The sequence below is a fragment of the Lepidothrix coronata genome, unplaced genomic scaffold (assembly GCF_001604755.1).
Source record: "Lepidothrix coronata isolate B3197 unplaced genomic scaffold, Lepidothrix_coronata-1.0 Scaffold124, whole genome shotgun sequence".
In the NCBI taxonomy this organism is placed as follows: domain Eukaryota; kingdom Metazoa; phylum Chordata; class Aves; order Passeriformes; family Pipridae; genus Lepidothrix; species Lepidothrix coronata.
The window spans coordinates 3,188,364-3,209,653 of NW_016690304.1; the positions used below are offsets into that span (position 1 = coordinate 3,188,364).

General features: G+C 38.5%; 1 protein-coding gene across 11 annotated transcripts in view; it reads left to right on the forward strand.

Moving 5' to 3' along the window:
- The window catches only part of CTNNA3 (catenin alpha 3), a 438,877-nt gene that overhangs the window by 314,629 nt on the left and 102,958 nt on the right, over positions 1-21,290 (forward strand). The window lies entirely within an intron of this gene.

Genomic DNA, 21,290 nt, shown 5'->3' on the forward strand with positions numbered 1-21,290 from the left:
CTTTCCTTTTCAGATTCACCTATCCTCATGGAATCAGGTTTTCTGTTTTGTTTTCATCGTGTTCTAGTCTTGCTGTTTATTCATATGTGTGTTCAAAGGAGAACTAGAACTACTGAAGAAAAAAACCAATGAAATCAGGCCTTTACAAGTGAAAAAGTGGTCTGATTGCAAATAGCTTAAGTGGAGGTCTACTCCTTATAAGGGAGAGCAAGAGTTAATGACTTGTATAGAAAATGTCATTGCAATTATGAGACATTATAAATGATGATACTGCTGTTCGTAGATTTGTTACACCTCGTAAGAACAGAGAATCAGTCTCAGCCTATCGGTTTTGGATAGTTAATTTATGCAAGGAGGAATGTGGGTATTAATCTTTACAACCCACTGACATTAGGTTTAAAAATTACTGTCATCCATTTATCACGACGATGTGAAGTCTCCAGATTCATAAATTAAAATGTGCTGTTGCATTTGATGCATGAATTTCCAGGAAACTAGTTCTGTTATGCTTGTAATTTCGTTTATGTTTGTAAATCCTAAGTTTTATCCTCAGCTCTGCTCTCATAAACTGACTCTTTATTGTCTGCTCCTACACTTAGGCTGGAAAAATAGTTTATGATGTTGATTCTTCTGTGTTATTTTAATAATTAAGTGCCTTAATAAACCTGCTGGATATAGATGGAAAATCTGAAATGTCGGTATTTCCTTCCTTTGTATGGATGTTTTCTGCTCCTAATAATGGTGTGTAATTGCAGTGACGTGTTAATTGCAGTTGTTAAATGTTTTAATATTATCACATGTGAGAAAACCAGTAAGAGAAGACTTAGATCTTTTAGTCCCTGAGTTAACTCAATTCTTACAAGGACGGTACAGGTAAGAAAAGCATCAAAAGTGTGTTTATATATACCAAATTCTCAGGACCTGTGGGTTTTTTTCCTTTCTGTTGTCTTCTTGAAAAGCTTGCATGGCAGACCCCTGTGCTTCTTTTCTATCCTATTCTCAATGTCCTTGCCCAAACTGTAATTATTTCATCTGCTGAGCCTTCTTTCCAACCTCCCCTATGCTGCCTTGAGTTTTGGTCTGTCATATTCCTGATATCACTGTGCTTAAATCCTTATAATAGTAGCTCCTCTTCTGCCCAAATGGAAGTTCCGTATTTTCATAAAAACATTTCCCTGTTCATTTCTTTTCTCATCCCTCCTCATTTGTGACTAAATCCCCATCCTGAAATGTATGCAAGTGTATGCAAATAACAGAGAGCCTTTCCTGTTGTGTAGTTACATCTCTGCTCTCTGCCCTTTCACATACCTTCTTAAAATACAATTTGTCTAAAGTGCATTTCGTCTCTTGTCATCTCCTCAACACCTTGAATTGTAATTTCTTTAAAGGTAAACGTGTAATAAGTCATTAGGTGCTGGGATTGTTTTGTCCAGTTTGCTGTCTCTCTACCAGAAATTCTGTTCCTTGCCATTTACCCGATGGAGTGATACAGGGAGTGCAATGACTTTCATGTCTGCCTCGGGTAAGGGTTTGTGTCACTCCCCTGTGCAGTTTTCCACTGCTAAACTGATAATGGTAAACGTGGACACAGGCAAATCAATCTGCAGTAGAATCTGGAGAATCTGCTAGTTGTAGCCCTGTGAGCAGAAAAATATTCTGTAATGTGGACACGGGTGCCCCACAATTCAGCTTCTTACAAGAATTGGACTGAAGTGTCTTATATAGATGAAGACTTGTGAGACTGCTAAGGAAGTTCTTTGGTGAGACTAAACATCATTCAAGCTAACCTGAGTAGACAAAAGGGAATAATGCTTTAAGTGAAGAGTCGGCACAAATCAGTGACTTCTGGAAAGAGGGAGAAGAGCCATAATCCACCTTCCTATAGTTCTCTTGTTCAAGTGTGATGTGATGTACAGACTTTCAGGGGAGATCCAGGGAAACGTTGCAGGTCTCTTCCACTGAATGAAGTTGAGAAGATTACACTCCAAGTGTGGAATGTGCAAGGAATTCCCTAAAAGTCTGAAATTGTGCAGTCTAGAAATTTGTTTCCAGTCTCATAATCCTTCCCTTGAAATCTAAGAATTTCTAAGTCTTTCAGGCATAATGGTAAACTGTGATACTGCAGTGTTAGAATAGAATTTGCCTTTCAATGTAGAGCTGTGCCATAAGAAACTCTTTTTAATTAATGGAAAGCAGCAGAAGGTTGGATGTTACTGTAAAGCTGTTGAAGAAAGCAGTTTTTGTGGGTGCCAGTAGTCTTATTGCCACCAACAAGGGCTAAGGGACCACATTTTTTTTTGCTGCTTTTTTTTTTTGTAGCTTTTATTTGATTTCAGCAAAGCTTCCTCAGTTGAACACCAGCAAAAATAAACAGGAAAAAAGAACCTACCCTCTTTATTTTGTCCACAGGCCTGGTTCTAGGGAAGTAATTTACTGATAACACAGAGGGAGCAAATATGCACCTTCACTTCTTTCCCTCACATTTATAGTTGCAGGTCTGGAGCCCCAGCTGCTGCTGCAGTTTGTACAGTTGTGAGAGATCTTCAGTAGCTGATTAGGAAGCAGGGGGCCAGATGGACTTTATTAGCATGGGAGATAACATGTACAAAATGACAGAATAGAAGAACAGAGTCAAAGACTAACAGACATTAGAAGGAAAATCTAGAGATTGTCTGCTACAGCAGAGTACAAACTATTTCCTACAGAAATTTCACTTGAAACTTCTTCAGTTTTATGTGATCCAAATCTTTAATTTGGTCTTAAGTATTGTATAGCAAAGCTTGAGCAATGCAACACTTAAGTAGTATTAATCTGCTGCAATGAAATGTTAAAGAAACTCTGCCTGGCAAATCCCTTCTCTCAATTGTGTCTCTGGAAGAAGAATGCAGTTGATCTGAATCAGAGCAATTAACAGTACCTTCATGTAAGTGTATTTCTGTAAGAGATTTTTGGGGAGCAGTGGGGAATGGGGACCCTGTGCTTTATGATTTCTATGTAGTACTAAACCAGTTGTTGAATACTTTTAGAAGAGGTCCCTGGCAGAAACCTCTCGGGTTGTTGGACTCATCCTTGGCTGGATTGCTCAGCAGCTCCGTTTCTGGTTGGTAATGTTCTTCTCCAAGCTGTTATGGGTTTTTAAGGGTTAGTTTGGGATTTTTTGCATCCTTTGGTAGAGCTGTGTGAGATGAGCTTTTGTGTCTCAGCTATTTCTGTGTACATTGTTGGTGTTCCTTGTAGGCTGTCTGTTAATGTTTGTTTATAATTGATTGCATAAAATTGCTGATTTAAGTTTGGTACAGCTCTTTGTTCTCTTACTCCCCTTGACTCGTGGGTACAATTGATTGCACTGAGCAGTTCAGTTAATCTTATGACAGTTTATCCTTATCAGAACTTAAGTTATGGATTTACAGCCTTTTTATATAATTCTTTCTGGTTTTTTGTTGGGTTTTTTTGTTTGTTTTTTTTTTTTTCAAAGCCTGATTCTTCAACATACAGCTGAATACATTATTAAGCCTAGACTCCCTTGTTTTTCTTCAGTACTCAGTGGGCAGAGATAGGCTCATTTTAGAGGTATTTGGGAGAGTGTCAGTGCTTGTTCTGGACGATGCAGTCATTCTCTCCTAAATACAGAAAAACCTTTTTGAGATTAGACTAATATAAGTTTTATTAATTCTCCCCTTGATATTCCAGTCTGATGTATTTCCTGTTGGTAGCTTGGTTTTTAAAATCTGTAGCAGATCTCTAGCATTATCCAATTTCATATAATAAAGGCAGACCTTTCCTTTATTTCTTCCAAATTACTTGAAATCAGTCATACTTTAAAAAAAAAAAAATTGCTGTCCTTTTAGTTCTTTTGCCTTTTAACATCCCTTAATGCAATTATATGCAGCTACACTTTCAGTTTTTGTAATATTCTCTGAATGCTGCACATTCTTCCTTATCTCTGCCCTTTAGTAGTTACCCTGCTCTTGAACTGTCGTTCTTTATTATTCAGTGTGACATTCTGTATCAAGGTATTCTTAAGAAATAACTTTCTTTATGCTGCCTGTCCTTTTAATGTTATCATATTCATATCATATTCATGGTGTTGTAGACTACCCAGTGCTGCTTTTTTCCTTTATATATATATATATGTATATATTTTGGAACCTCAGGTAATCTGAAACAATAATTTATACTTGCCATTAGAGTCAGAGGATGGAAACAGGCCAAGATGAGAAGGGGTTGTTAATACCTTTGTTAAATTTGAAGGGAGGAGAAAACTTTGGGCTTTTGGTATAAACCCCCTTTTTCTTGTATGAAACAAAGCAGCAAACTTCCAGCTAAAATTAACTTAGGATTTAATTTATGACTTTTTGAGAGAGAAGGATGCTGAGCACCACAAGTAATTAACATAATTCAGTATGTTCTCCTCTGTGCTACCAGGAGGTCGTGGTTCTTTTAGGATCTGTGTGATGGCTCACACTGATGGGCACAGACCAGCACTGAAAATGGCATCCCTAAAATGGCAGTCCCTGTTCCAGCTCCTGGCATTCTGCTCGTGGATGGAGGGGTGAGAGAGAAGGAGGTGTTAAAACATGGGTTATTCTTTGTGTTGGGGTCATGTTGTGCTGGAATAACATTGAGTGAATTCTTCATTTTTGATATGTATCAATTATTTCATAACTGCAGGAATTGGTAAATAATGAAGTTCCATAAGTAAGTTGGTGGTGGAGTAGGGAAACATTGTACCATAAACAAGTCAGTTAATATCAGAGAAAAAAGCTTGTTAACAGTGTTCATGTCTGATGTGTATTCATTTGCAAGTTCTTAAATTGCCTTGTGCTTAGATTTTTTTTTTAATATGAACACTCAGACATGTCGATTTTTATTTTTTTTACTGTAATGACTGATTTTATTTTCCTCAGCTTCATTGTCAGAAGGTTTGGGTGATCAAAAGAACTGTTGGCTGCCCCTTTGGTTTGTATAGAGTGATAAATTCTGGATAGGTGACGACTGGAAGGAGAATGAACATTAGATCTGGATAGTTTTTCAGCTCATTGTATATCATGCTCACTTGCCAAAACACAGGTTCCTGGTTCTTGTGGCATCCCCTGTCCTTCACTGCACTGAAGCAGTGTCTGGAGACACTGTATTTTGTGCTTTTGTGAGAGTACTAGAGTGTGACATATGTGTCACATGGAGTGTTGTCATCCTCTGCTAACTGGGAACTCGTGCAACTAGTTATTGCAATATACTGATGGCATCAGTGGTGTTGAATTGTGATTCTGATCTTACCAAACATTTTGAAAATCAGTGACCTATTTATTGAGTTCTTCCTTCTGTTGTCTGCTTTGATGATCAATAGGCATTTTTACATTTTAAAAATTGCTACAGGTACGAGGCTAGACAGGGCAAGAGCTCTTTGTACAGGTGCCATTGATAATCATGGTCACTGTAAATAACATGGACAGATGCAAATGGCAGAACATTCAGAAGTGCTGAAACTGTTGTTAAAGTTTAGTGGAAGGTGTGGAAGACAATCTCTACATTGTCTAGGTGCCCTTTGAAAATTACTGCTGCAGTTCTGTGAAAGCCTGATCATCCCTACTGATATTACACTGGAAGTTTTAGATACATTCAGAAATTTATTTAATGCCAACTGCTGAAACTCAGGTTAAAAATTCTGAAGGTTGTATGCAGTGTTGTAGCATTTCAAAGTTTAGAAACCATTTTATATGTGATTTTTTTGCATTTTATTCCTAAATTTCCTCACTTCTCTATTACTGTGCATTTCCAGTGAAAAATTCCCTTTTTCTTCCACTCCCACCCTGAAATCTTCCAATTTCTTTCCTTTGAAGTTTGTATTCTAAAACTTAGAGAATTTCCTTCTGTCCTCATATTGTCATTAAAACCAAACAAAAAAGCCTTCCTAACACGCCAGTGCATGTGGGTAAGGCTATAAAACTTTAATGCTTTGTCTGCTAATTTAGGGGAACCATTTGCAAACAGAAACAGTGTATGACAGCTCTCCTTTTATTTTTTGTTTTTTGGATGCACTTTATTCTGTTGTGGTTTTATTCAGTGACTTAGGAATGTATGTTAGTTTTCATCTTGCTGAACAGCTACACTAAGCCTGCATTATGGAAGGTGCCAGTCTGAGGTTATTGCAGTTCAGGTGTTTCTACAGGCAAAACTTTTTATGCTTTACTGATCACTTGGTTTTTGTCAAAATACATAGTTGTGTTTAAGTCAGATACGAAGTGTTGGATGCAATCTGAGCTAAGCAGATTAGAACTTTATTTCGTTGTCTTGGGTGCTTCACCTTTTGCCTCTTAGGCTTTTTTTTTCTTCCATTTAAAATATTTGTCAGTGAGCAGCAACTGTTGTGTTAGAGGAGCAAGTCTGGGGAGTGAAACTTTTCCTCCGTTGCACTGGGAGAAGCACCCAGCAGATTTTAAGGAGTGTGAGATCTCCTACCTGTATCTCCCAGCAAATTGTTATGTTGCAGGGAGAGCGAGGACTGTTTGAACACCTCAAACTTAGCTACTTCAGATATTTGCAGTAACTTTGCTGTTGTAGTACTCTATAACAAGTACTGTGAATTCATCAGAGCTGTGAACACAATGTGAAGGCTGTTCACTTCAAGTCATGCATCACTGCACTTATAGGAGTGATTGTGTGATTGTGTATTTGTATGTGTGGGATTGAATGCCTGAACTGGGTTTGAATGACTGGGTAAAGATCTGCCATCTCAATTTTTACTATTTTATAATATGTTTTTACAATAGTAAGTTTTATTTTATGCAGTATGACTTCACCTGTGACTGTTACAGTTGAGCAGATTTATATGAACCCAGAACTCTGTTTTGGTGAGATTGTTTCTATTAAGTGTGGTTGCTTTTTTATTAACCCCTGAAGGAAAACAAAACCAGGGCTGATTATGGAATACCAGCTTTTAAAACATTGGATCTTCAAAAGCACAGAATGAGTCCGTTTCATATCAAATGTAATAAGTGACTGTTTGTCTTCAGCTTGAAGTACTGAGCTGTGTGACACAGTGGAATGAAGTCCATATGGGAGGGTCACCTGTGGCCATCTCTACTGCTATAGCCAGATTAAGCACTTACCTTCTAAGATTTCCTTCCTTTACCAAAGCCAGCAGGGACCAATGCACTGTTGGAACATGGATGTTCTTCTTTAAATTCCATGTGAAGGTTTTATTTAAAAATCTTGTGCAAATTGTACCTACGTTCGCGTACCACTGACCTGCACAAAGACATCCTGCTTTGTTTTTGGGAGTACGCACGTAAGCATGAGTCGCAAAATCTTGGGCCTGTTGATTCTGTTACCATGGAAAATTCACCTTGTTCCTTGTCCCTGCTGGTTTCTGCTGCTGGACAGTGTGGGAGGTTTTTAGGCCTGGGTAGGAGGGTTTGTTCCTGGATGAGTTCTGAGGGTCAGTGGAGCCTCATAGGTCCTGGGTTTAGCGCCCAGGTCATGGGTAAGCAGTGGAATTTGTTGCCCAGTACCTCTTATGTGTTACTTGGTGAATGTGATTTGGATCATAGTGGGTAGCTCTGAGGTTTTCCTGGAGGAAGGTGGAGCTCGTGCTCTGGTTCCTGTTGAACTGTTTTTTAAACTGCAATCACACTAGAATGTTTTTCATGTTCTAGAACGCAAAAGAGAGACAGGCATTCCTTAAGAAATGCTTTTAGTTTATGCCCCCCCAACAAAAAAAAAAATAAATCCCAAACCCCAATAACCAAACATTGTTTCTGGGTGGGAGAACATTCTGTTTACTGCTTACAAAGAAAAACACTGTAATAATGCCCATTTACTAATACAATAATTTTCTTCTTTTTGGATACTGAAATGCTCTTGGTCAGGACTCTGGGATTAAGAGATCTAAGGTGCTCCCTAGTGCTTGTTTGGAGAGCTGAGATCACCCTTCTTTTTGCTTTGTAACATTACTACATCTTGTATTATGTTAAAAAAACAACACTTGATGAATAGCACTTCAATGTATCATAAGGCATGTGAGTACTTACAGCATTAAATTTTAGATTTTGATCAGGCTCATGTTTCAAGTCACTTTGGACAGCTGCAGTTATTAAGATGGCAATCTGGACAGTTGAAGTCACTCAAGGTAAACTGCAAAACGTACTGTCAATACTTGAGCAAGGAGTAAGGGAGTGATTCAGATTTCTGTCTTGCTTATCTCTGTTGATACAATTTGTTTTCCATCAATGGTTTAAAGTTCTGATTCAGTTTATTACCACTTTTCCAGTCCATGTAGCATGTTTACAGATGAATGCATCACAAAAATTGCCAATTACAGATTGACCCTTAGCATAGCTATGGAGATCAGGGGAAAAAAAACCAAGATGCTATTCAGAGACTTAAGATTAAAGATAAGCTTTTCATGCTGGCTTTTTGGCACCTGCAGCAGCAAAATACATGTCATGCTTTTTGGAAGAGAATCTAAGCAGAGATGTTTGCACTTGCTTAGGGTGAAATGGCATTCAAACAGGAAGGTAAATTAAATGGTGGATTTTAATACCTTTTATATCAAGATTGTTCAGCCTGACTGTAATGTGCTTCTGGATAAATATAAATTCACTAAACTTAAAAGGGTCAAGCTTCCTCTTCCTGATTCTCACCTGGATTGATAACCATGATTTTGAATTTTTCCCTTTCTGATCAAGACTAAAGGCTGGATGTGTGTCACTGAGCCTGCAAAGTTTGCTTCTGCTGGAATAGCTTTTAGCAGTTTAATGACCCACCTGGAAGTTCTGTCAGAAGCATTATACCATTTTTGCTCTTGCTGGGAACATCCTCTACCTTTCCCTCCTCTTTCTTTTAAACACTTTGTCTTCCATAACATTATAATAACCATTATTTCAACAGTGTAGAGATGTATCTTGTGAAGAAGTAGGGGTTTTATCCTGCTAAACTGATATCTAAATGGATATTTTTAGATGGAAGTAAGGACAAGAACTATATGGAGCATCTTAGATGTTTCTTTATTGTCAGGTCTTGAGAAATCCTAGCCTTATTATTTGCCTTTTAGTTATTGTTGAACTAGTGTACTTCTAGTGTTTTCTTAATTAACTTCAGAAATATCTATTCTTAACAGTAGTAACTAATTTATAGCTCAGTATGGCATATAGACTGTTTTTTCGCTATACATATTTAAAGTTTGTTGGCATTGAACTGGTCTGCTTTATTGACTGATCACTTGGTACTGTGATACCATCTTCAATTCTTTGTTGTCAACTTTGAATACCTGAAATGACAAAAGACAAAAGAAAAAGATTCTCTCCTTTGTTACTTCAGTACTCTCTTTTAATATTATTTTTGAAATTATTGCGTTGCACTATTTCAGAGCCGATCCCTGGCTTATGAAGTTGGGAAAACTGTCTGCTTATTTCTACCCCTTGTTTTGTTTTGTAAGAAGTAACACTGGAAAAATCTGTCATCTTATCCCGTGCCATCTTGGAGTTCTCCAGGAAGAGTGTGATGCCTTAAGGTCCATCTGGTTTTTTGATTTTCCTATTTTTTTATAAGCTTTATAAGTAGTTATATAGTAGAAGTAGATTTAGAAGCAGCAGCATTTATTCCTTTACCCTTAGCATAGTAACTACACACATTCCCCAACCCTACCACCCCATTCCATGCTCCCCATATCAATTCTACCCCTGAATTCCAGCAGAAATGTTTAGTCTCTTGTCAAAGTAAGCCTATTTTGTTTAGAGAACACTTGTCCCTTGGCCTAAACTGCAAAAGTACAGTCAAGAACTGGGTGAATATATGCCCCTTGTACTCGGAAGAAGATGATGGTTGATGAAAAGGAGGTCTTGAAAAGCCCCCAGCCCCAATTCCCCAGGGGCAGACCGAGGGTGGAAACATCTGGGATTGGACAGACAATATTATAAATTGTAACATCTGTACAGAGGGAGGGGTGCACATCTTGTAATCTTTATGTCTAGGCACAAATTAAAATCCTTTCCTTATCTCACCTCCAAAACTAATTTGTCTCGGAGTTTTTTTTTTCTCCCTGAATTTCTTTAGGCAACAAGTGGTTTGAAAGCCTTTTGGAAATTCAGACTTCAGTTATCAAATGAATCACTTATCTCACTCTTTGCTGGTGCCTCCAATCTGTGGTACAGGGCTTTCTACTCTACAGAGCTATTCAGGCTTTCCTTAATTATGTCATATTCCAGTCTCTCTCAGTTCTATTTTATGTAAATTTTATACAAGTCTGTCCAGTAGAAATACTGTGTGCAGGTTTCTGTTTCCACCAATTCCTACCAAATTCCCCAGATTTATCACCATGGTAATCAATTGTTTCTACCCTATTATCAAATTTGATTTATGCTACACGTCACAACTAACACCTCAACAATTCATTTTCACTTCCCTTTAAAGGAATGTCTTCTTCCTGGAAATTTGTTGATGCTCATGGTATCCATTTTGGTTTAATCAAAAATCTAGGGCTGTCTCCTACCTCCCTTTGGGATCCATATCCTTGTCCCAAAAGATGCACTGATCTAAATGCAAATTGCTCTTGCCACATTGATGGCTTAGGTTCAAGGGCAAACATTTTAATGGTGTTACACTTCTTAGGTATTGATGTGTTCTCAGGGACTGTTGTTTAGGTGTGCCATGTCCTACCCACCAGATTTGACCACGCATCACAGGCTGATTTTGGGAAATTTTGTCAAGTTTTGTTAAGTGTTGTCCTGTGAAAACCCACTGTTTCAAATTAATATTTGTTTCCAGTTCAGAAATGGAAATTTCATGTGGAATTCCTGCTCACTTCTTACTGATCATCAGTAAGTTGTTGCTGAGACCTAGTTAGTGGTGAGATTTGTTTCTCATCACAAGCTTTGCAAACTCCTGGCATCTTCTTCAAGAGTTTTGAAGGCTGATGCCTTTGGATGTGATCTGGCTGAGTTGAGATTTGGCAGCCTTTGGAGCATGGTCTAAGATGCATGGGTTTGATGCAGACTGGGATTAATTTTTTGTATTTATTCCTTAACAGCCTGGTTGCTAATGGCTTTCCAGCTGCAGCTGTGGTGGTAACTTTTCATGGTTTTGTGCGGCTTTGCAGGAACTGATTTGTTTGCTTGTTGTAATGAGGCCTACTGGAAAGATCTACAGGAGTCTCAAAAAAATGTTTTGAAAAAAGGCACAACCAAATGGTAAGGGAAGATTTTGGTCAATGACAGAGTTTAAGGTGACAGTGCTTCTGTGGTGCAGAATGCCACACTCTCTGTTTCAAGGAAAAGATACAAAATGTTTATCTGGGAGAACAGGCTCAAGCTGTGTTGTAGTAACTTCTAATTATGCTTTTACTATTGGAAGTTGGTGACCCAGGCTGGCTGTGTGCATCTTGTCAAATCCATGTGTTCTTTAAAGTGGAACTTGAGAAAAGAGACTTACTTATGTGCACAAGATAAGCAAAAGCTGATTGTCAAATGTAATGTGTTCCCTTAAGGTCCCCTCTTGAGCACTTGATTGCAAGCAGTAGGATACTAAGGAGGTTTTCTTGATAATCGAAAGGCAGCCTACCCTTTGGAACCTCCAGCAGCTGGACAGGATGTAGGCCTATTAGCATGACATGGGAGGAAAAAAAAAGGTTGACATGAAAGAGAGTGTCTAATTGAAATTGTGGGGTGCACAAGGTCTGACTTAAGTGTCCGGACTTAAGTTTAGCAGATACTTCCAATTTGGTCCCATAAATTTGGTTCATGGTAGTGTAAATAAACTTAAAACTAAACCCCCCAAACTTTAACTCTTATAAAACCCCCAAAAGTCAAAAACAAAACAGCAACACCAACCCCCCTCACCATCAACAAAAATTATACCAGCTTAGACTTCAGTGGAAAAGCTGGTCTAGTGAAAAGGCAGCTTTTCCCTCTGCAAGGGAGAGGTAACTATTTTCAACAGTAAACAACACAATTTGCAGATGAGTATCCACCAGGAAAACTGACAAATTTATCACAGCTTAGAAGGTGCCATTTTTTGTAGGGAGACTTCAGAGTTTCCTACCTCAAATTGTTTCTTGTTAGTTAAATGTTTTCTGCCTGTTAACACTTGCCCTGTCTGGGGGTTGGCTGTTGTGTCAAACAGCATTATTATGTGTTCATCAGATTCTCACTGTAGGAGATATAAAGCTGTTACAAGATAATGTTATCATAAAGTCAGTGTTTTCACCTGAACAATTATCTAGGAGTGGCAGATGGTTATTATCTTTTGACAATATTTTATAGCCATAAAGTAGCCACCATTTAACATAATAGGGTCTGCTTTGTTGCACACACTGTAAAACAGGTAATGCAAAAATCTCCCAGTTTTGCATGACTAATCTAGCAAAAGGAAATAGTTGATACATTTTCCCATTTTTTAATTCCCCCCCTCTCTCCACCTGAGGAAATGAAATCTTTTGAAGGTGACAAATTGACCAGATCTTCCAGCTGATACAAAACAAAACACTGAGTATTCCCCAATAATTGCAAATTTCTTTTGATGCTGTTTGGTCCAAACTGGGAAGATTGCCAGCTCTTCATTCTGTAGAATCTGCCCTGAAATTATGAACCAGGATATCAGCTATGCATTGATTTTTAAGATGCATGCTGTGAATTATTTTCCTCTAACCTGGCTAGTTATTTCTCTGTTTGAAAGACTTTCATTTCCAACGAGACAAGACTCTGTGTAATTCCTGGCATAAACTAATTCCTTTAGATAGTCTGTTACTCTGAAAACATTGCCTTTGCCATTTTAGTCTTAAAGATTTATGATTTATCGAGGCCTTTCTGAGTTTTTAAGAGATATTTTCATAAAGTTAGGTAATATTTTAGCTAGATTTGGATTTTGAATGCAGAATTTAGAAAGCACTGATAAATTTTCCATTTCCCAGCCACAGAAGGGCAGAAAACAAATTTATTTATTCCCTGTTTAGGGCCAACTCATATTTCACCTGAGGCAATAAAAATGCAGGCTTCAGTTCTTCTCTTTTGGCAGAGCAAACGATATGGAAAATTGAATCTCACCTTCCAAGGCAGTAAGAATACAACTCTTTTTGGTTGGTTGGGGGTTTTTTGCTGTTGTTTTTTGCTTTGTTTTGGTTTTGGTTTGTTATGGTAGCTTTTATCTGCTTTAATTAATCAGGTGTGTAAGCAACTCTGCATTCAAAATGGGCAGGCAGCACACAAAACACCAAGCAAAAGCTTGTGGAGCATGTTTCATGTGACACAGTCTTCTGCTCATATAAGAGAGGAAAATCCTCTCTTGTAGTTAAGAATTCTCCTGCAGAGAATTCAGTTCTAGCAGACTGCTGAAAAGCTAATGGGAATGAAGAAACAAATGAACAAGTTGCCAAGAAAAGTCTCTCCCCTTTTGCAGTTCATCTATTGGGGAAAAAAAAGCTTCCCAGAATTTTTACCTGAGGTTTATAAAGGAGGACGAAAGGGAAAGTGTCTCCTGTATTTTTTGGGAGGGAATGTTCTGAGGAGAGTAATGAATGCTCTGGTTGTGCATTGCAGTGGAAATGAATGAGTATAAAGAAAATGGTTATCCTGGTATTTTTTAAACTGACAGTCACATACTAAGGGAAAATGTGACAGGATTATTTTGTAAGGCAAATAATTCTCCATTATCCAGTAGCTAAAGTGAAGAGTGAAAAGTAATTATTATGTCTAAGATAACTAGCTCAAAAGAAAAGTCTAAGTTAAGGCTGACAGTTGGTGGCAAATGTTCTGAACAATTTTATGACAAAATCTGTGAAAGGCCTTGCTGATGCAGAAGAGGTGTATTTCAGTAATTTGGGGAACCTGATACATCAACCTTAGCCCATGCTCCTTTTGGCTGGCAATTCTTACTGGTTTTTCCCCTCTGTATCACAGAATCATAAAATCATTGTGGTAGGAAGGGACAGGAAGGTCTGGTCCAACCTGCTGCTCACAGCTGGGTCCATATTGCACTGAGACCAAGAACAACCTCTCTGAGGTTCTTTATTCTGGTGACTCTCATTATCCTTGCAGTGATTCCCTGCCCCTCCTGCCCCAATCCTCAGCTGTTTCATTTTGACTGTTATCACTTATTTACCATCCTCACACCTCAGTAAAGAAGTGAAAGACCACAGTCAATTAACCTGTTAATGCACAGCTGAGGTTGTCTGGGAATGTTCTTCCAGCATGCCATGCTCACTAAAACTTAAATTCCTATAATTTAAGTAGGGGGTGAGGGATGTATGCTGATTAACTCATGGTTTCTAGGATCTGTCTGGAAGCTCTTGCTGTATTAGGTGTAAATGTATTTGAAATGTATGAGCTACTTTTTAGAGCAGTTTAGCAAAGCTGGGTGTACAAAGCAGGTCTGTTCAAGTACTACTGGCTGTGGAAGAGGAAAGGGGGACTGTGCATCAGTCCCCATATTTGTGATCAGATGTAAGAGATCATGGAATCATAGAGCGGTCCAAAACTCATCTAGTTCCAACCCCCCGTGCCGCAGGCAGGAACACGCTCCACTAGGCCGGGATGTACACGTACCATGAGAATTCCAACATAAATAACTTCACTTTGAAGGAGCAGTCTCTCTGCAGTAGCTGAGATGCAAAAAGGTCTTCTAGGCCATTGTTGCCTTGCCTAGGCCAAATGGCATTCTGGTCATTGTGATGAGGGGTTAGCATGGTCAGATTAAGGTTGAAAGGGTGTATTCCATTGCACTTCAAGAAGCTGAAGTTGTTGAATTTGTTTGGAAGGCAAATTACATTGTATTTTGGTTATAGCTGCTTCAGTGAAGAAAATGCTCTTTTAGGAAAGAATGGTATTACCGTACTAATTACCTAGGTTATTAACATTATAATTACCTGGGTTCATAGCTGAGACATGGCTAATCTGAGTGAAATTTGCTATGTGCATTCTGGAACTTAGCAGCAGTAGAAAAGGGAGAGGGGGCATATCGCAAACATGATTTGTAGTTATGGTGATTTCCAAGGATTAAGCAAGAATGCTGTTTTGTTTACTTCCCCACTGTCTCCTCTTTCCTGTCCTGCTACCATTCCCAAATCCTTATTTTTCCCTTCTGGTCCTACAAAGTCAGCAGCACATTACAGACTATTGAAGAGTATTACCTAGATATCAGGTAGATATCTGTGCTTCTGCAGTGCTGTGTTTGCAGAGCTCTCCAAACTTGGCTTGTGTAAAGTTTTAGGCAAGGAGAGAAACTGAAACATGCTGGGAGTCTAAGATCATGATTCCTTCATTTTCCTAAGATCTTGGAGTACATCTGGATGCCAAATGGGGAAGCTGACAATCCAGGAACCTGTCTGTAGGCTGAATTTTGTGCCCAGGAAATGGAGGGTAAGGATTGAAGTATAAGCAGTTAGCATCTCAAACCAACCAAATCTTATTGTAATCATGTTAAAATGAATGAGGGAAAGAAATTAAACCCTGGAAAGGATTCATATTGCTGTATGATTCTCACTCATGCAGGGAGAGAAATTTTCTGTAATTTGAAACCTTCATCAGCTGGTTAAACTGATAATTTTGGACTGCTAACTCTGTAATTAATAGATACTCCCTTTAGGAAATATTCTAGTTTCCAGAGTCTGTTTTGGTGGTGAGGTGGCAGGGGGTTTTAGGTGCATTTGGTTTTATTGTGTGGGTTGTTTGGGTTTTTTTTTCCTTAGCTTTCTTGAGTTTAAATACTAACATCTTGGAATCATTCATGCATGTGTAAATGAAAATGAACCTTAAGGGGAAGCTGCCAGCTCTGTCAATACTTTGTTCACCCTAAGGTAAAATCCAAAAGAAATACACACTTCAGTTAGTATTTTCTGGGAACGGAACTGAAGCCAGTGTTTCAGACTACAAGTTCCTAAAAACATAAAGCATTGTGTCTCTTTTCCCTCCAAAGTAGTCTATAAGGACTTGCACAGATAATGATAGGTCCTGAAGAACCTTGCCTAAGGGGATGCCTTTATGCTATTCCCTCTTTTCACTGCCCACAGCCATCTTCTATCTTTATTCTTCTGTTGTCTTGTAGCTTTTGTCTTGCAGCCTCCAGCTCCCTGCTTGTGATAGACACCGGATTTCTGCGCTGATGTCCCACAATACTGGAGATTCTTAGATTGCACTTTTCTGCGCTGATGTCCCACAATACTGGAGATTCTTAGATTGCACTTTTTTCCCAAGTCAGCCTACTGCTTCCTGGAACACCCTGGCACATTTTGTAGACATGTTCTTCTTTCAGAAACATCTGTCCTTGTAGCCTAGTACCCATTAACATGAGACATACCTGTTAACTCAGGCGGCTCCTCATCTATGTGTCTTCCGTATTTGATCTCTCTTGACATCACAATTCCCCTTTCAGAGGGACATTTTGTAGTTCCACAGCACTGAAAAAGTCTGCCACAAAAGTAATAATATTTTATTTTAGCTAGCACCTGAAAACAACATCACTTGCATCCACTTGTCTGCATCAACTAATTTCTGGCCTCCACAGGCAATTTGTTCAAGTGTTTTGAAGAGACTATTTTTTTTCTCTCACATCAAGTCCTAAGTTTCCTTTGCTTTTCTTGAGCATTCCTTGATCCATAATTTTCTCAGGAACTGAGGTGAAGCTTTAGCCTCTAGCCTTCTGGATCCTCCTTGCCTTTTTTTTAGATGGACATAAGAGTAGATATTTATGCACTTTGTATGTTATATGTCTAACACTGGAGCATTTTGGAAACATTAATGCATTTGAATAAATACCAGATGACTGGGAGCCCTGCCTGTCAATGCCACTCTTAGTGTGAGACAGAATGGCAGTGTTGTCAGATGGATTAGCAACAAATAATATTAGCAATTATCATCTAGTTACTGAGTTTTGGCAGATAAAGTATATTTAGTTAATGCAATCAGAGAAGGAAGGATGTGCATTTTCCTCGCTCTGAGTAATTTTTCTCCACTTTTCTATTAACTTAAAAATTCTTCTCTTGAAATTGCCAGGGACTTTGAACATTAAGTGATTACCAGTGGTTTCATTTTTGAATAGTGACTAAAACACTGTCGTGCTTGTAGAATATAGATATTCTATTAAAAGAGCCACAGGTGCCAAGAAAATCTATTTCATGAGATTGCTCATGGAGATTTGGCCTTGAGTATTGTCTGAACTTCAGTATGCAGCAAAAAGGTGGGAATTAAATGTAACTTTTTTTTTTAATCTGAATGCAGGAGGAGTGACAGCAGGGAATTGTATACTGGGACTTGCACTTTCCACTTAGTCATCTTGTTCTCTTAACTTTGGCACTGGAACTTGCTAAATCTAAATTATTAACAATTATTTGCTGTCAGACATCTTTTTGGTGTTCATCAAAGCATTATGAGTCTGTAGGCATGTGTCTTTTGCCATACTGGGTAGTGCCATTATTGGAAAACTTGGAATCCTTTTCTGAGTAGCACATCCAGGGAATAGGAGTCTTCTGAAAGGAAGCTGACTTCTTGTACAAAGTTTCTTGGTTTCCCATCCTATCATGCCAACAGAGGGTAAAAGATAAAAATCATCTTGGTCAGTCTAAACTATCACTGCATACATTCTTAGGTTTAGGGCTTGCAGCAAAGTATGTTTTATTTTCCATCTTTTCTTTGGGAGACCAAACTGAGTTTTCTATTGCTTCTTCACATACTGTATTTTTAAATTTTCTAGTAACTATTTTTCTTTTTTTTTTTTTTTCATAGTGTCTCCATTTGGTTCACTTTTTTTTTTTTTTTAAACTGAGCAGATAAACTTTAATTAAAGTGCTTCAACTGAGGCCTTATCAGTGCCAAGTGGAGTGGAAGGGCATCACCTGTCTTTTTCTTAGATGACATTCAAAGGAAGAGCTATTGATTTTGTCCCAGAGACAGTCTGAGTCATGACTTTGTCAGACTGCTTTATTATCCATTGGTTAGCTCGGCTCAGATATGATTTTTGGCCATTATGACTAACACCAATATCCCAAAGGAAAATCAGAAGGTGCAGTGCACCACTCATGGTAATTGCTGTGGTGACCATGGCAATCTGACAATTTCTTTAAGCATCTATCAATCCACTGTTACAATTAACTCTTACATTGGACATTGACTCATGAGAAAGAGATGGGACATCATCCTAATCTTCCTTTTCTGCTCTGGGAAGTAGGATACTTGGATGAAAATCAGAAGCTGACCTAATGCATTTTGTATAGGAGGAGGAAGCATCTGTAAGAAAGATAGAGATTAAAACCACCTCAGCTGGACTGTGATCGGTGCTGATTTCTTTTCTTTTCCATTAGATCTCCTAAGGCAAATATATAAGCTTGTTTGTGCTTTGGGAAAATGAAATTTAGCAAGGTTTTATTGATTGTGAAGTGCTTCATCTGGGAAGAGCTTCAGAACATAGTTGAGAGGTTGAGTCTTGGCTGTGGTATTCAGAAGGTCTGCAGTGCAGTACCTGTGTGTGGGGCCAAGATCATTTATGCTCGTTGTGTGGGCATATTGTCTGTGCATTCTGTCACAGTGACAAGAGCTTGGGAGTTTCTGGTGTATTTATGGCATTCCTCAAGTTCTCAAGTGACCCCTTATGTGTGGCCGTGTATGGACGTAGCAGGAAAAAATGCTGCACAGCTTTTCTAGTATAAGGTGGGTGGACAATATAAAGTTAATAAAATCTACTTCCATCTTTGTATTCTTTGAAACTCAGTATCTGGAAGGATAACACCACATTCTAATTTATATTCCCTGATATTATTTTGGGCTTTTGGAAGAAAATTGCTGGTTGGAATCTCAGGCCACAACGTAAAGGTCTAACTGCATTTCTGTTGAGCATCTGGGCCCGTGCTTGCTATTCCATAAAAATGTTGTTTGTGGCATCTCTTAGAAGGGTTTGGAAACTGGGAGCTTTTCCACCATGTGTTCCATTCATACAGTATTTCCATTAAGCCGTGTGCAAGTTTTTTTCTCAATTCACTTGAGATTCCTATCATACAAAATAACCTGTTAACTGTGTTTTTCCATTATGGAGATTTTTCTTGGTAGATCTCAGAAGAGCCCTGCCTTTCTGTTAACACAGGACTAAGCTCTTTAATGACTGTCTTTGCTGAACAGCAAAGAGCAGTGTATTCTTCACACAAAAGCCCTTCAAGTGGAGGTTGTGCTGTCCACTTCTGTAGTTATCTCTGTCAACACTTGGACAACATTAAACTCAATACAACGGTGACGTACTACTTCATTTTAGACATAATTGTGGCAGCAGAAGTGGGGTTTTGTTAGTCCTTTCTCCTGCATTCTGTGCACATCAACCCTCTCTTTCCATCAGTGCTTCAGCCTTGTGTGCATTCACAAACTGGTTCGTGTGGAAGCCCACAGGAAGAGATGCCTGGAAAATGGGAGATAAGCTACAGGTTAGTGCCTGGATCACCTTGTTACTTGCCCCTTTCTTTCCCAGTTGGGTGTGGAGTGTTTGGTGTGGGTGGAACTGAAGAAGATGTCCTGTTTCCATGGAGGTGTCAGTTCATGAGCACAGTTACCAAATACACACAGACTGAGCCAACAGTGCTGACAAAGTCACCATTATTAAACCTCTTGTTTCCTGCTGACCTTGGAGATTGGTGACGTGGGCATTCCATGTTCACAGAGGCATTCTGTAAAGTAGTGCTTTCATAAACTGAACTAGAATTTGCATAGACACAGTCTCAAGATACTCGTGTGAGACCCAGTATGTAATTTAGGATTACCTAACTGTGTGTTTTATCTGTCTGAGTTACTGTGATTGTCCCATTTATTGTGTAACATAAAATGGAATTTAATACTGATGTACCAAATGGCAGTCACATGAATTAACAAGAGCCATGTAAGCTCTGAATTAATTCCTGGCTTAGTGCAAGGGAAGTATCACAGTGGTATTTCTGAAGATGGAGCAAATCTATTGCTTTCACATCATGCATTTCTAATATTCTTGTATTACATTCTCTTGAGAGACAAAGCAGACTGTAGATCTGTATAGGAAAGGAAATTCAATACCAACACTTATATGAAAGCTTTTAAGAAGTGTTTAAGCTTTAAAGCTCTAAACAAGCTATATTTTTAAATTATATTTTATGGTATTACCCTTTGTACCATAAATTAAATTTTATATTTATATTATTTTGCCTGAAAAAAAGCAATATGCCCTTTGATATTTGTGGTATAGATGGGAATAGTAACAAAGCACATAACTGCTCCCTCTCTAAGTCTTGACATTACTGTCTTCTAGCTTGATCTGAACCCTTATTCATGTCTGTCACCCTTTGGTTTTAGGACCAATCCTACTTACTTTAGCACAGTATTTTCTCCTTTATCTCTGCCCTTTCTGCTAATGTTTTAGTGTTTTGGGGTTTTTTTAATTTGTTTTTTTTTTTCCCATTATGATATATTCAATTATCAAAAAATGGTTTGTTAAGCACATATACAAATTTACTATTGCCATTTGAAAAATGTTGAGGAAAATTATGTGTTCAGAAAGACAAAGGGGCAATAATTTATTTTAGAAGAAGAATTTTGTAATTCTCTTTTGAGTGGCACCCTTCTCCATTTGTCTGCCTTTTCATTTCTCACCATGTCAACCCAACAGTTGCTTCCATCAGTCTCTAAGCAACCATTTTCTCCTAGTGCTTTCCTCTAGAGAAATCTTTGCTCTTTTTCAACGTTTCAGATTTTCGTGGAAGACTTAGAAATGCTCATGTCATAGCATATAAACCAAGAATTGTATGCAGCAATACAGCAAGTATATTACTATAAATAAGAAGAAATATGCCGGGGTTTGGAAGTTGTTAACTCACTTGTCTACCATTGGTTTCTGTGTTGCCATGGTTATTATATTGTCTCCTTGCATTGGCTAGCCAAGTGGCCAATCCCATCCTCGGCCCAGCAGCCCTTATAAGCTGTGGGAAATTTGAATAAAGGCTCTTCTTCTCCGCTGGATTCCCTGCGTGGTCTCTGTCTCCTGGCTTAAGTACCTCCGCCGCCTGTCCCTGCCACGAGGTGATTCCAGCCCTGAAAACCTTCACAGAGCAGCCGGCAGTGACCCCCCAGAAACCCCCCGAACTGCAACAGAAATATTAATTGTGTGGAAGATATGTAAGAAGTATATATTTTGTAAAGGCGATGAATATTGCAAAAATTTAATTATTAATAGCGTAATTTTAACACCAGGCAAAAATACATCTTTTTCTATTCACGTAAGAGTTTGATTTAGCATGAACATCCTAACACATTGATGTCAAAGAAGCTAGTTTAGTTGTTGGGGCAACTGTTTGTCATTGG